Here is a 14,501-nt window from a genome sequence, read left to right on the forward strand (position 1 = left end):
GCGTTCATCCATGTATATGGGTAAGAGTGTAGCTGCATTTTCAAAAATAAGTTTCTACTTTTGTCAAGTAGTTTTTAATTGCAAGTTAAAGCAATAGTTGTAACAATTGCTAGCGAGTAAGCAAGCTAACTAACAGTACGTTAGTTAGCTTGCTTACTCGCTAGCAATTGTTACATGTATGATCTGTGTAGTAATATTATTCATATCAGAAGTCCATTTGCATTGCTAGTTATAGCCTAATGTTAGCTAGCTAACATTGAACCTAGTTTATTAGCTTTTGTTACCTGCAGATTCGTACTACAGCTTTGACAATGTTTGAATTTGTTGTAGTATGAGTTGGGATTACGCCGGTTTCTTGTTTAGCTAGCTAGCTAGCTACCTAGCTACATGTCTAAACAAGAGACTCCATATAGGTTGGATTATTACAAGACCCATCAAATTAACCAGGTGTGTCTGGAGGGGATTACGGCCATCTATTGTATTTCATGAATATGTGTACATGTCTAGACAATAGTGAACCATCCACTTAGCTGATGCGGCTGAGGTTGGATATAGCATTTCCTTCACATGACCTATCAATTTAGACAAGTGTGTCGGGACAAGTTTGGTAACAACCAAAGCCATCTAGATAATATAACATATTATCAGAAATATATAGTAAGCTATAGTACATAATATTACTTGTATTATGTAATACATGAAAGCTAGTATTTATAAATACATTAAGAGTTAGGCAAATATATTAGTCTTCGACGTGATTGATCCCCCAAGTGGAAAAAATGGCCTAAGCCTAAAGAAAATAACATTCACAATATAGTATAGTAAAATAATAAATAATTGCTGTGAAAATAGACTGTACATGGATGTTGACTGAAGATTATACTTAAATACTGATTCGGCATGTTTAGATTATTAATATATTTTCTACATTTCCCCCACCCTAAATCTAGTGTCTAGCACCCAGTGCCCAGGATGAGCCTTATCCCATTGAGAGACCTTCTCGGATAGTCTCTTTACCTCTACAGTCTGAAGTGCCGGTCACATCACCTGCATTGGGACCAACTGGACCGTGTCATAAAGACAAACAGGTGCAATATCTAATGCCAAATACAAGAAGCGTTGGTGAGTCATCATTTTATATTTCTGCCCTAGTTACTTTGGATTTGATATTATGGTTGCTTTATCTTTTCATATGTCACATTTATACTGCTCACCTCACCTCATGACCAGGCAGTTACAGTGAAAAAGCTGTCAATACCAATAATATATTATCAAAAACACTGAGCAGATTTAATTTGTGCACATACTGAAATATGTCTAGGATGGCAAGCGATCAACAGTATGGCACAGTCCCAGTTTGTACAATGCACATTAATTGGAGAAGATGAAGAGATTAACCTGGGTTAGGAGGAGGAGAACGAGGACATCTATGGCGATGGAGAGGACATGGAGGATGAGGACTACATCCCAGCTGAGGATGCAGAAGATGACATTGTTTGCCCTACAGCATCTGTAAAAATGTCTGACATTATAATAATGTCTGACATATAGTAGATTTATTCACTATCAGCTAGCCTGAGGCTTCAGCCAGTCCGGATGAGAAAATACATTTATTGTGTTCCAGTCCCAACTAATGAAGCTTTTCCAAGTCTGTGTTGGGTGTGGTGCGGTGAGTTCAGGGACTACGTCAGCAGCGAGAGGGACAGCGCTCTACATCATGCAGATCTGTAAGTCGTGCAACCATGTGAGAGAATAGCCCAGCCAGCCTATCTAGAGGGTGCCAGCAGGAAATCTAGTCCTTTCTGCTGCCATATTGGTGTCAGGTTGTATGCCGACCAAAGTCCTCCGAATGCTCGGCATTATCGGAGTGGCAACTATTCACTGCAGCACATTCTTCCGTCACCAGCATAACCACCTAGAGCCAGCAGTCCTCAACACATCAAATCAAATCAAATGTTATTTGTCACATACACATGGTTAGTAGATGTTAATGCGAGTGTAGCGAACTGCTTGTGCTTCTAGTTCCGACAATGCAGTAATAACCAACGAGTAATCTAACCTAACAATTCCACAACTACTACCTTATACACACAAGTGTAAAGGGATAAAGAATATGTACATAAAGATATATGAATGAGTGATGGTACAGAACGGCATAGGCAAGATGCAGTAGATGGTATAGAGTCAGTATATGCATATGAGATGAGTAATGTAGGGTATATAAACATTATATTAAGTGGCATTGTTTAAAGTGGCTAGTGATACATGTATTACATAAAGATGGCAAGATGCAGTAGATGATATAGAGTACAGTATATACATATGAGATGAGTAATGTAGGGTATGTAAACATTATATTAAGTGGCATTGTTTGAAGTGGCTAGTGGTACATTTTTACATATATTTCCATCAATTCCCATTATTAAAGTGGCTGGAGTTGAGTCAGTATGTTGGCAGCGGCCACTAAATGTTAGTGGTGGCTGTTTAACAGTCTGATGGCCTTGAGATAGAAGCTGTTTTACAGTCTCTCTGTCCCTGCTTTGATGCACCTGTAATGACCTCGCCTTCTGGATGATAGCGGGGTAAACAGGCAGTGGCTCGGGTGGTTGTTGTCCTTGATGATCTTTATGGCCTTCCTGAGACATCGGGTGGTGTAGGTGTCCTGGGATGGGACATGGGATGTCGAGCAGAGTGGCACCATCAAAACCCTCAAGGAAATGGGTGGAGATCTGGTCTTAGCAGCAGATGGAAGGAGTGATGCTGCACTTCCTGCCGAAGCACACCGCCTTTCTCCTACAAGGGAATGCATGCAAGGTCAGTAAAGCCATTTCAAAATAAGATATTTTTTCAAACTACTGAAATGGTCATTATTACAGTCAAGTGTATCAAAGCCCTTTCCATTGTTTGTGTCTCTCAATATTCAGCAACTCATCAAATTAATTCTATGTTTATTTTTTTTATCATTTAAAAAAATAATTAGATCATACCTTGCAGCCTTGCATTAGAATGACAACAGTGGATGGATGCAGGCAGTGAGAAAAGACTAGCTGCTCAGGTACTCCCTCTCCTTCCCAAAGACCAAGAAGGGTGGATACACAATTTGGCCAAACCCACCTATGGTAAGAGTCAAAATATATAAATGTCAAAATATATAAATGTTTATTTTTTATTAGTCTGCCAATATTGTTGACATGCCTGTTTATGATTTATGTCTTTACAGACCACGCTGGCAAAATAGTGAACGTTTTTGTAATTTTTTGTCCACCAGTAGCGGGGAAGACAAAAAAAAGCCATATTACAACCTGTGTTGTAATAATTGCGTTGTTTACTCTATAAACTGTTCATTCATACACCATGTGACCGTGATATATAGGTCTAAAGGCCAAGACAATAAGAAGACACAGTGGCAGAATAAATTCAACTACACCTTTGTTTTATCACAAAACCGAATAGCAACCTCTGTCCAGTGTGTGTGTGTGCATTCGTGCAAGTAGAAAAACATGTTGACTCACCCTACTTGTAGAGAAATGCCAATGCCATCCTCCTCATTCATGTTGACAAAACAGTCTATCACTCTGTTATACAGAACACACTTGTATTTCTTGTTGTCCTAGGCTACCTGGTTAAAATGCTTGCCCACTAGCATAACTTCCATTCATGGGCAAAATTGTCTAGTTAACATTAGCCTTCTACATCTAGCTACATATTGAACTTCCATCCTCTCAGGCCAGGGGCACAACAATGTATGAATTAATGGTTTGATCAGAATCGCCATTATAATCCCGGGCCAGTGCGGAGAATTACGTAAAACCACAAGTCCCAATCCCCATCTACATCCATGGCTAATTTAGGAAAGGGCCAACACAACGAGATGCAACAATTCAAGTTTTTCTGTCAATGCTCTCTTTGGTAGGAGCGACACCAAATCCTAGCTGGCTTCCCATGACACTTGTTTTTGGTGTGCCAGGACCATTCACATTTGAGCTCGCTCAGTTTAGCTCAATGCTGACTAGCTAATTTTTTATACTTTTTTTGTCAAGGGAGACCAGACGCTCACTGGCTTCCCTTGCCTTCAATGCTATGGGCTACAACAATGTCATACTCGTTTTGTCACGTTCCTGACCTGTTTTCTGTTGTTTTTGTATGTGTTTAGTTGGTCAGGGCATGAGTTGGGGTGGGCATTCTATGTTATGTTTTTCTATGTGGGGTTAAATGTGTTGCCTGATATGGTTCTCAATTAGAAGCAGGTGTTTGACGTTTCCTCTGATTGAGAACCATATTAAGGTAGGCTGTTCTCACTGTTTGTTTGTGGGTGATTGTTCCTGTGTCTGTGTCTACCACACGGGACTGTTTCGTTTGTTCGTTCGTTTGGCTAGTCTTTCCTGTTCGTGCGTTCTTCGTGTCTATGTAAGTTCTCTAGTTCAGGTCTGTCTACGTCGTTTTGTTGTTTTGTATTCCATTCAAGTGTATTTCGTGTCAGTGTTCGTCTTGTTATAATAAATCATTCATGTCTGCATACCTCGCTGCGTGTTGGTCCGATCCATGCTCCTCCTCATCCGAGGAGGAGGAATTAGACGAACGTTACACGTTTGGACCAGACAGCATCAGATAGATGGCCTGCACGTAGAAAGGCAGAGGGATGCTGTTTCACTCCGTCTGATGCTTTCTCCTGTGAGAAACATGCCGCTGTAACGGCTGACGCTCTCCTCATCCTCGGATGAGGTGAGGAGAGAAGGATCTTCAGACCAAAACGCAGCATTTGGGAAATAAGCCATCTTTATTATAAATACGATGGCAACACGAAACGAAACAAAACACTTTCAAAAACTACAAAACAAGAAAACGACGTTGACGAAACCTGAACATAAACTTACATAACTAAACATAAACTCACGTACAGGAAACAGACGACATCGAAACGAAACGAAACAAACAAACGCTACAGTCCCGTGTGGCACGAACATACATACTGACACAGGAGACAATCACCCACAACGAACACTGTGACAACGCCTACCTAAATTTGACTCTTAATTAGAGGAACGCCAAACACCTGCCTCTAATTAAGAGCCATACCAGGTAACCCAAAACCAACACAGAAACAGAAAACATAGAATGCCCACCCAACCTCACGTCCTGACCAACTAACACACATAACAACTAACATAAATAGGTCAGGAACGTGACATTACCCCCCCCACAAGGTGCGAACTCCGGACGCACCAGCACAAAGTCTAGGGGAGGGTCTGGGTGGGCATCTAACCACGGTGGTGGCTCAGGCTCCGGGCGCGGTTCCCACCCCACCATAATCCATCCTAGCTTCCTCCCTCCAAGAATGTCCACCCTCTTTTTTCCCCCACAAAATCCTCTTAATAACATACCTAATAAGGACAACACCGGGACAGAGAGATAAATCAAGACAGAGGGATAGATAAGAATATAGAGGTAGATCAAGATAGAGAGGGAGATCAGGATAGAGGGGCAACTCCGGACTGAAAGGCAGCTCCGGACAGAGAGACAGCTCTGGACTGATGGGCAGTTCTGGGAATCTAGCCTTTTCAGGCTGAAGGGCAGCTCATGGCTGACTGACGAATCTCGACGCTCATGGCTGGCTGACGGCTCTCGACGCTCATGGCAGGCTGACGGCTCTCGACGCTCATGGCAGGCTGACGGCTCTCGACGCTCATGGCAGGCTGACGGCTCTCGACGCTCATGGCAGGCTGACGGCTCTCGACGCTCTTGGCAGGCTGACGGCTCTCGACGCTCATGGCGCTCTGACGGCTCTGACTGCTCATGGCGCTCTGACGGCTCTGGCTGCTCATGGCGCTCTGACGGCTCTGGCTGCTCATGGCTCTCTGACGGCTCTGGCTGCTCATGGCTCTCTGACGGCTCTGGCTGCTCATGGCTCTCTGACGGCTCTGGCTGCTCATGGCTCGCTGGCGGCTCTGGCAGATCCTGTCTGGTTGGCGGCTCTGGCAGATCCTGTCTGGTTGGCGGCTCTGGCAGATCCTGTCTGGTTGGCGGCTCTGGCAGATCCTGTCTGGTTGGCGGCTCTGGCAGATCCTGTCTGGCTGACGGCTCTAGCGGCTCCTGTCTGGCTGACGGCTCTAGCGGCTCCTGTCTGGCTGACGGCTTTGCAGGCTCATGGCAGACGGGCGGCTTTGCAGGCTCCTGGCAGACGGATGGCTCAGACGGCGCTGGGGAGACGGATGGCTCAGATGGCGCTGGGGAGACGGATGGCTCAGATGGCGCTGGGGAGACGGATGGCTCAGATGGCGCTGGGGAGACGGATGGCTCAGATGGCGCTGGGGAGACGGATGGCTCTGGCCGGATACGGTGCACTGTAGACCTGGTGCGTGGTGCCGGAACTGGAGGCACCGGGCTAAGGATAAGCACCTTCCTACTAGTGCGGGGAGCAGGGACAGGGCACACTGTATTCTCAAAGCCCACTCTATAACTGATGCGTGGTACCGGCACTGGTGACGCCGGGCTGAGGACAAGCACATCAGGATTAGTAGGGGGAGAAGATACAGTTTGTACAGGGCTCTGGAGACGCACTGGTAGCTTAGTGCGTGGGGCCGGAACTGGAGGCACCGGGCTAGATACACGCACTACAGGGAGAGTGCGTGGAGGAGGAACAGGGCTCAGGATACGCACTGGTAGCCTAGTGCGTAGTGTAGACACTGTAGGTACTAGGCTGGGGCGGGGAGGTGGCGCCGGAAATACCGGACCGTGGAGGCGTACTGGCACTCTTGAGCATTGAACCCGCCCAACCTTACCTGGTTGAATGCTCCCGGTCGCCCGACCAGTGCGGGGAGGTGGAATAACCCGCACCGGCCTATGTAGGCGATCCGGGGAAACCATGCGTAAGGCAGGTGCCATGTATGCCGGCCCGAGGAGACGCACTGGAGACCAGACGCGTTGAGCCGGCCTCATGACACCTGGCTCAATACCCAATCTAGCCCTCCCAGTGCGGGGAGGTGGAATAACCCGCACTGGGCTATGCACTCGTACAGGAGACACCGTGCGCTCTACTGCGTAACACGGCGCCTGCCCGTACTCCCGCTCTCCACGGTAAGCCTGGGAAGTGGGCGCAGGTCTCCTACCTGCCCTTGGCCCACTACCTCCTAGCCCCCCCCCCAAGAAATTTTTGGGAATTACTTACGGGCTTTTCGGGCTTCCGTGCCAGACGCGTTCCCTCATAGCTCCGGTTCCTCTCTCCGGTAGCCTCTGCACTCCCCAGTGCCTCCAGCTGCTCCCATGGCTTTTCGGGCTTCCAGCCACGTCTCCTTGCTGCCTCCTCAAACCACCGCTCCTGGGCTTTAGCTGCCTCCCTCTCTTCCTGAGAACGGCGATTTTCTCCTGCCTTAGCCCAGGGACCTTCTCCATTCATTATCTGCTCCCATGTCCAGAAATCCTTGTTTTTCTCCTGTCCCTTACTCCGTTTATTTTTCCCTTGCCGCTTGGTCTTAGCGTGGTGGGTGATTCTGTAACGGCTGACGCTCTCCTCATCCTCGGATGAGGTGAGGAGAGAAGGATCTTCAGACCAAAACGCAGCATTTGGGAAATAAGCCATCTTTATTATAAATACGATGGCAACACGAAACGAAACAAAACACTTTCAAAAACTACAAAACAAGAAAACGACGTTGACGAAACCTGAACATAAACTTACATAACTAAACATAAACTCACGTACAGGAAACAGACGACATCGAAACGAAACGAAACAAACAAACGCTACAGTCCCGTGTGGCACGAACATACATACTGACACAGGAGACAATCACCCACAACGAACACTGTGACAACGCCTACCTAAATATGACTCTTAATTAGAGGAACGCCAAACACCTGCCTCTAATTAAGAGCCATACCAGGTAACCCAAAACCAACACAGAAACAGAAAACATAGAATGCCCACCCAACCTCACGTCCTGACCAACTAACACACATAACAACTAACATAAATAGGTCAGGAACGTGACAGCCGCGATACTCCCTAAATGCTTGGTCCTTCATGGGACGTTGAAACTGGCTTCAGAATGGTGGAGTTCATTCCAGGATCCTGGGGTCTGACTTCCATGAAGGACTAGGCATTTAGGGAGTATATAATGTAAAGTGTAGGGCTTTTTTACATGCGGGTGGCCATCCTCGTGCCTCAGCTTCTCCGGCCTGCTCTGTAATGGCTTGAGACAGTACTCATGCAGTAAGTATTGTTATTGTCTCATTGGTAATATGTTGTGTCATAATGATTCAAAGTATGTGTGACAACTTGAGTAACATTTATTTCTATTTCTGTCTTTCTCCCTCTCTTCCTCTAGGAACCTGAATACCACCACAGTTCAACATCCGCCTTCTAATGTCAAGCTGCCATCAACACACATCCAGCCCTAAGCTGATTCCTGTCCGTCTGCTAGGGTAGAGCAGTAACTGTCACTAGGGTTTTGTTACACAAAGTTGTTCCCTTGTATTCTCTGCCCTTGTTTACTTCCCATTACAGAGTTAAGATAATTTGATAAGTTTAAGCAGCAGTTTGAGCCTGTAACAGCATAACTCCACACCTATACACCCGCCCGAGGTCTATGTTCATCAGACCTAGCTCCTTGACGATCCTCACACAAAGCGTGGCACGTCTCTGCTGCTGCCGCCAAGCTTTCAGAGTGGAATTCAATCATCCATAAATAAATGTATTGTATTTCACAATGGAATTGTTATTATACATTAACTATCATTATTATGGGGACTGTGATCACAAAGTGAAATGTGAAAAGTGAAAAGCACTTTTTATAACTGTTAATGAAAAGGTAAAAACGTGTTTGAATTCTTTGGATGTTAACTTGAAGACAGTGTAGTACATGTTCTCCTCATTTGGGAACCTATTTCTTATCCCATTTACTGCACACACTGGAATTGGCAAGTTTCCTTTGCCATGGTATGCTAGCTGATAAGGCTAGTTAGCTGGCTAAAATAGCTTTTCACATCAGAAGTGCCTCTCTCCCTGGCTCTCGCTTTCTTTGGTAGCTAATTCAACCTATAGTCCGAACCATGATTGACCCCATCCGTCAATATTTGTGTCCACTCTCTTTGCTTTTTTTTTTATCTGCTGGCGGGTTTTGTTTTAGTTGTTCTGTGTGTTACTGCCTGTGCTCGCTGGTCTTGATTGTTGTAGCGTTAGCTGGCTGGCTACCTAGCTGGCTACCGAGCTGGCTGAAATAGCCAACGTTAACTGGCTGGCTAGTTTGCTGGCTAAGGTAACATTAACTGCATATAACATAGAAGCTGTTTTACAGTCTCTCTGTCCCTGCTTTGATGCACCTGTAATGACCTCGCCTTCTGGATGATAGCGGGGTAAACAGGCAGTGGCTCGGGTGGTTGTTGTCCTTGATGATCTTTATGGCCTTCCTGAGACATCGGGTGGTGTAGGTGTCCTGGGATGGGACATGGGATGTCGAGCAGAGAGGCACCATCAAAACCCTCAAGGAAATGGGTGGAGATCTGGTCTTAGCAGCAGATGGAAGGAGTGATGCTGCACTTCCTGCCGAAGCACACCGCCTTTCTCCTACAAGGGAATGCATGCAAGGTCAGTAAAGCCATTTCAAAATAAGATATTTTTTCAAACTACTGAAATGGTCATTATTACAGTCAAGTGTATCAAAGCCCTTTCCATTGTTTGTGTCTCTCAATATTCAGCAACTCATCAAATTAATTCTATGTTTATTTTTTTTATCATTTAAAAAAATAATTAGATCATACCTTGCAGCCTTGCATTAGAATGACAACAGTGGATGGATGCAGGCAGTGAGAAAAGACTAGCTGCTCAGGTACTCCCTCTCCTTCCCAAAGACCAAGAAGGGTGGATACACAATTTGGCCAAACCCACCTATGGTAAGAGTCAAAATATATAAATGTCAAAATATATAAATGTTTATTTTTTATTAGTCTGCCAATATTGTTGACATGCCTGTTTATGATTTGTGTCTTTACAGACCACGCTGGCAAAATAGTGAACGTTTTTGTAATTTTTTGTCCACCAGTAGCGGGGAAGACAAAAAAAAGCCATATTACAACCTGTGTTGTAATAATTGCGTTGTTTACTCTATAAACTGTTCATTCATACACCATGTGACCGTGATATATAGGTCTAAAGGCCAAGACAATAAGAAGACACAGTGGCAGAATAAATTCAACTACACCTTTGTTTTATCACAAAACCGAATAGCAACCTCTGTCCAGTGTGTGTGTGTGCATTCGTGCAAGTAGAAAAACATGTTGACTCACCCTACTTGTAGAGAAATGCCAATGCCATCCTCCTCATTCATGTTGACAAAACAGTCTATCACTCTGTTATACAGAACACACTTGTATTTCTTGTTGTCCTAGGCTACCTGGTTAAAATGCTTGCCCACTAGCATAACTTCCATTCATGGGCAAAATTGTCTAGTTAACATTAGCCTTCTACATCTAGCTACATATTGAACTTCCATCCTCTCAGGCCAGGGGCACAACAATGTATGAATTAATGGTTTGATCAGAATCGCCATTATAATCCCGGGCCAGTGCGGAGAATTACGTAAAACCACAAGTCCCAATCCCCATCTACATCCATGGCTAATTTAGGAAAGGGCCAACACAACGAGATGCAACAATTCAAGTTTTTCTGTCAATGCTCTCTTTGGTAGGAGCGACACCAAATCCAAGCTGGCTTCCCATGACACTTGTTTTTGGTGTGCCAGGACCATTCACATTTGAGCTCGCTCAGTTTAGCTCAATGCTGACTAGCTAATTTTTTATACTTTTTTTGTCAAGGGAGACCAGACGCTCACTGGCTTCCCTTGCCTTCAATGCTATGGGCTACAACAATGTCATACTCGTTTTGTCACGTTCCTGACCTGTTTTCTGTTGTTTTTGTATGTGTTTAGTTGGTCAGGGCATGAGTTGGGGTGGGCATTCTATGTTATGTTTTTCTATGTGGGGTTAAATGTGTTGCCTGATATGGTTCTCAATTAGAAGCAGGTGTTTGACGTTTCCTCTGATTGAGAACCATATTAAGGTAGGCTGTTCTCACTGTTTGTTTGTGGGTGATTGTTCCTGTGTCTGTGTCTACCACACGGGACTGTTTCGTTTGTTCGTTCGTTTGGCTAGTCTTTCCTGTTCGTGCGTTCTTCGTGTCTATGTAAGTTCTCTAGTTCAGGTCTGTCTACGTCGTTTTGTTGTTTTGTATTCCATTCAAGTGTATTTCGTGTCAGTGTTCGTCTTGTTATAATAAATCATTCATGTCTGCATACCTCGCTGCGTGTTGGTCCGATCCATGCTCCTCCTCATCCGAGGAGGAGGAATTAGACGAACGTTACACGTTTGGACCAGACAGCATCAGATAGATGGCCTGCACGTAGAAAGGCAGAGGGATGCTGTTTCACTCCGTCTGATGCTTTCTCCTGTGAGAAACATGCCGCTGTAACGGCTGACGCTCTCCTCATCCTCGGATGAGGTGAGGAGAGAAGGATCTTCAGACCAAAACGCAGCATTTGGGAAATAAGCCATCTTTATTATAAATACGATGGCAACACGAAACGAAACAAAACACTTTCAAAAACTACAAAACAAGAAAACGACGTTGACGAAACCTGAACATAAACTTACATAACTAAACATAAACTCACGTACAGGAAACAGACGACATCGAAACGAAACGAAACAAACAAACGCTACAGTCCCGTGTGGCACGAACATACATACTGACACAGGAGACAATCACCCACAACGAACACTGTGACAACGCCTACCTAAATATGACTCTTAATTAGAGGAACGCCAAACACCTGCCTCTAATTAAGAGCCATACCAGGTAACCCAAAACCAACACAGAAACAGAAAACATAGAATGCCCACCCAACCTCACGTCCTGACCAACTAACACACATAACAACTAACATAAATAGGTCAGGAACGTGACAGCCGCGATACTCCCTAAATGCTTGGTCCTTCATGGGACGTTGAAACTGGCTTCAGAATGGTGGAGTTCATTCCAGGATCCTGGGGTCTGACTTCCATGAAGGACTAGGCATTTAGGGAGTATATAATGTAAAGTGTAGGGCTTTTTTACATGCGGGTGGCCATCCTCGTGCCTCAGCTTCTCCGGCCTGCTCTGTAATGGCTTGAGACAGTACTCATGCAGTAAGTATTGTTATTGTCTCATTGGTAATATGTTGTGTCATAATGATTCAAAGTATGTGTGACAACTTGAGTAACATTTATTTCTATTTCTGTCTTTCTCCCTCTCTTCCTCTAGGAACCTGAATACCACCACAGTTCAACATCCGCCTTCTAATGTCAAGCTGCCATCAACACACATCCAGCCCTAAGCTGATTCCTGTCCGTCTGCTAGGGTAGAGCAGTAACTGTCACTAGGGTTTTGTTACACAAAGTTGTTCCCTTGTATTCTCTGCCCTTGTTTACTTCCCATTACAGAGTTAAGATAATTTGATAAGTTTAAGCAGCAGTTTGAGCCTGTAACAGCATAACTCCACACCTATACACCCGCCCGAGGTCTATGTTCATCAGACCTGGCTCCTTGACGATCCTCACACAAAGCGTGGCACGTCTCTGCTGCTGCCGCCAAGCTTTCAGAGTGGAATTCAATCATCCATAAATAAATGTATTGTATTTCACAATGGAATTGTTATTATACATTAACTATCATTATTATGGGGACTGTGATCACAAAGTGAAATGTGAAAAGTGAAAAGCACTTTTTATAACTGTTAATGAAAAGGTAAAAACGTGTTTGAATTCTTTGGATGTTAACTTGAAGACAGTGTAGTACATGTTCTCCTCATTTGGGAACCTATTTCTTATCCCATTTACTGCACACACTGGAATTGGCAAGTTTCCTTTGCCATGGTATGCTAGCTGATAAGGCTAGTTAGCTGGCTAAAATAGCTTTTCACATCAGAAGTGCCTCTCTCCCTGGCTCTCGCTTTCTTTGGTAGCTAATTCAACCTATAGTCCGAACCATGATTGACCCCATCCGTCAATATTTGTGTCCACTCTCTTTGCTTTTTTTTTTATCTGCTGGCGGGTTTTGTTTTAGTTGTTCTGTGTGTTACTGCCTGTGCTCGCTGGTCTTGATTGTTGTAGCGTTAGCTGGCTGGCTACCTAGCTGGCTACCGAGCTGGCTGAAATAGCCAACGTTAACTGGCTGGCTAGTTTGCTGGCTAAGGTAACATTAACTGCATATAACATTCTTTGATAGCTGGTTAGATGTTGTTATGTATTTCAAAAAAAGTTGGTTATATTTAATGTAGTTGTTGATAGCAATTGGCTGACTCATGAAGTGCTCATGTAAAGTTAGCAGGCTGGTAGGGCTAATGTTAGCAGGCTAGTTTGCTAGCAACCTTGCAAGCTGATTTGTAACAATATATTCATAAAGTATTTGCTCGCAAGTTGGCTGAAAATGTAATTGAAACCAGTAGTAATTGAAACCAGGGGTGAGTGCTCACCCCCCAACAACGACAAAAAAATCTGACATGACTTCGATCGGTTTTATGTAATAACTTGAAAAATAGAATAGTGGTGTGTAACTTTGCATTGGGACTTTTAACGCGTACACTAATGCAAATCCATATGTTGCATGTGATTCTGTTTATACTACATACGCTTTAAGCACTGTGAAATACTTTATAACATTATTACAATGTATTTTTCTATTGCGCGACGCTGTGACAATTTTTGTGCAACCAAATCATGGGCTGGTGCAACCAACTGAAAATGTTGGGAAAAGTTCATCTGGAGCCCACCTATACTGTTTTTTATATACTGTACTGTAAATGAGCATAGGTTAATGGTAGGCCAATCACAACATTTCAGTTCAATAATCCTATGGTAAATTAGGCCTATGGGAGTTTTTTTAAATGCTCTGGAGTTGAGAATATTGCTATATCCTGTCACGCCCTGACCGTAGAGATCTTTTTAGGATACATTTTATGTCTCTATTTTGGTGTGCATTCTATGTTCATTTTTTATGTTTTGTATTTCTTTGTGTTTGACCGGGTGTGGTTCTCAATCAGAGTCATCTGTCTATCGTTGTCTCTGATTGAGAATCATACTTAGGCAGCTTTTTCCCACCTGTGTTTTGTGGGTAGTTATTTTCTGTTTTGTGTTTCTGCACCTGACAGAACTGTTCGTTGTCGTTTTGCTCTTTGTTATTTTGTTCAAGTGTTTTTTGAGAATAAATCATGAACACTTACCACGCTGCGCTTTGGTCCACTTCTTCATGCAACGATGACCGTTACATATCCAGAGACCAAAAGGATGAATAGATAAACACATTTTTTAATTGCAGGAGGGGGGATTGCATTGAACCAAATGATTAATTTCCAATAATTTACTGCCCATAAGGGTGGGGTACTGCTAGTAATATATTATTATACCTAACTGTCAACCTTTTATTATGTAGATACATTTACTTCTGCTTAAGTTGGCAAAAACCATCCAAGGAT

General features: G+C 44.0%; 1 long non-coding RNA gene across 1 annotated transcript; it reads left to right on the forward strand.

Annotated features, from left to right (window-relative positions):
* Nucleotides 1–962: 962 nt before the first annotated feature.
* On the forward strand, nt 963–14,264 carry LOC129855436 (uncharacterized). Its single transcript, XR_008759512.1, has 5 exons — nt 963–2,814; nt 2,981–3,119; nt 8,325–9,583; nt 9,750–9,888; nt 12,293–14,264. It is a non-coding gene; the product is annotated as an uncharacterized LOC129855436 (long non-coding RNA).
* The last annotated feature ends 237 nt before the right edge of the window (nt 14,265–14,501 follow it).

The sequence above is a fragment of the Salvelinus fontinalis genome, chromosome 5 (assembly GCF_029448725.1).
Source record: "Salvelinus fontinalis isolate EN_2023a chromosome 5, ASM2944872v1, whole genome shotgun sequence".
Classification (NCBI taxonomy): domain Eukaryota; kingdom Metazoa; phylum Chordata; class Actinopteri; order Salmoniformes; family Salmonidae; genus Salvelinus; species Salvelinus fontinalis.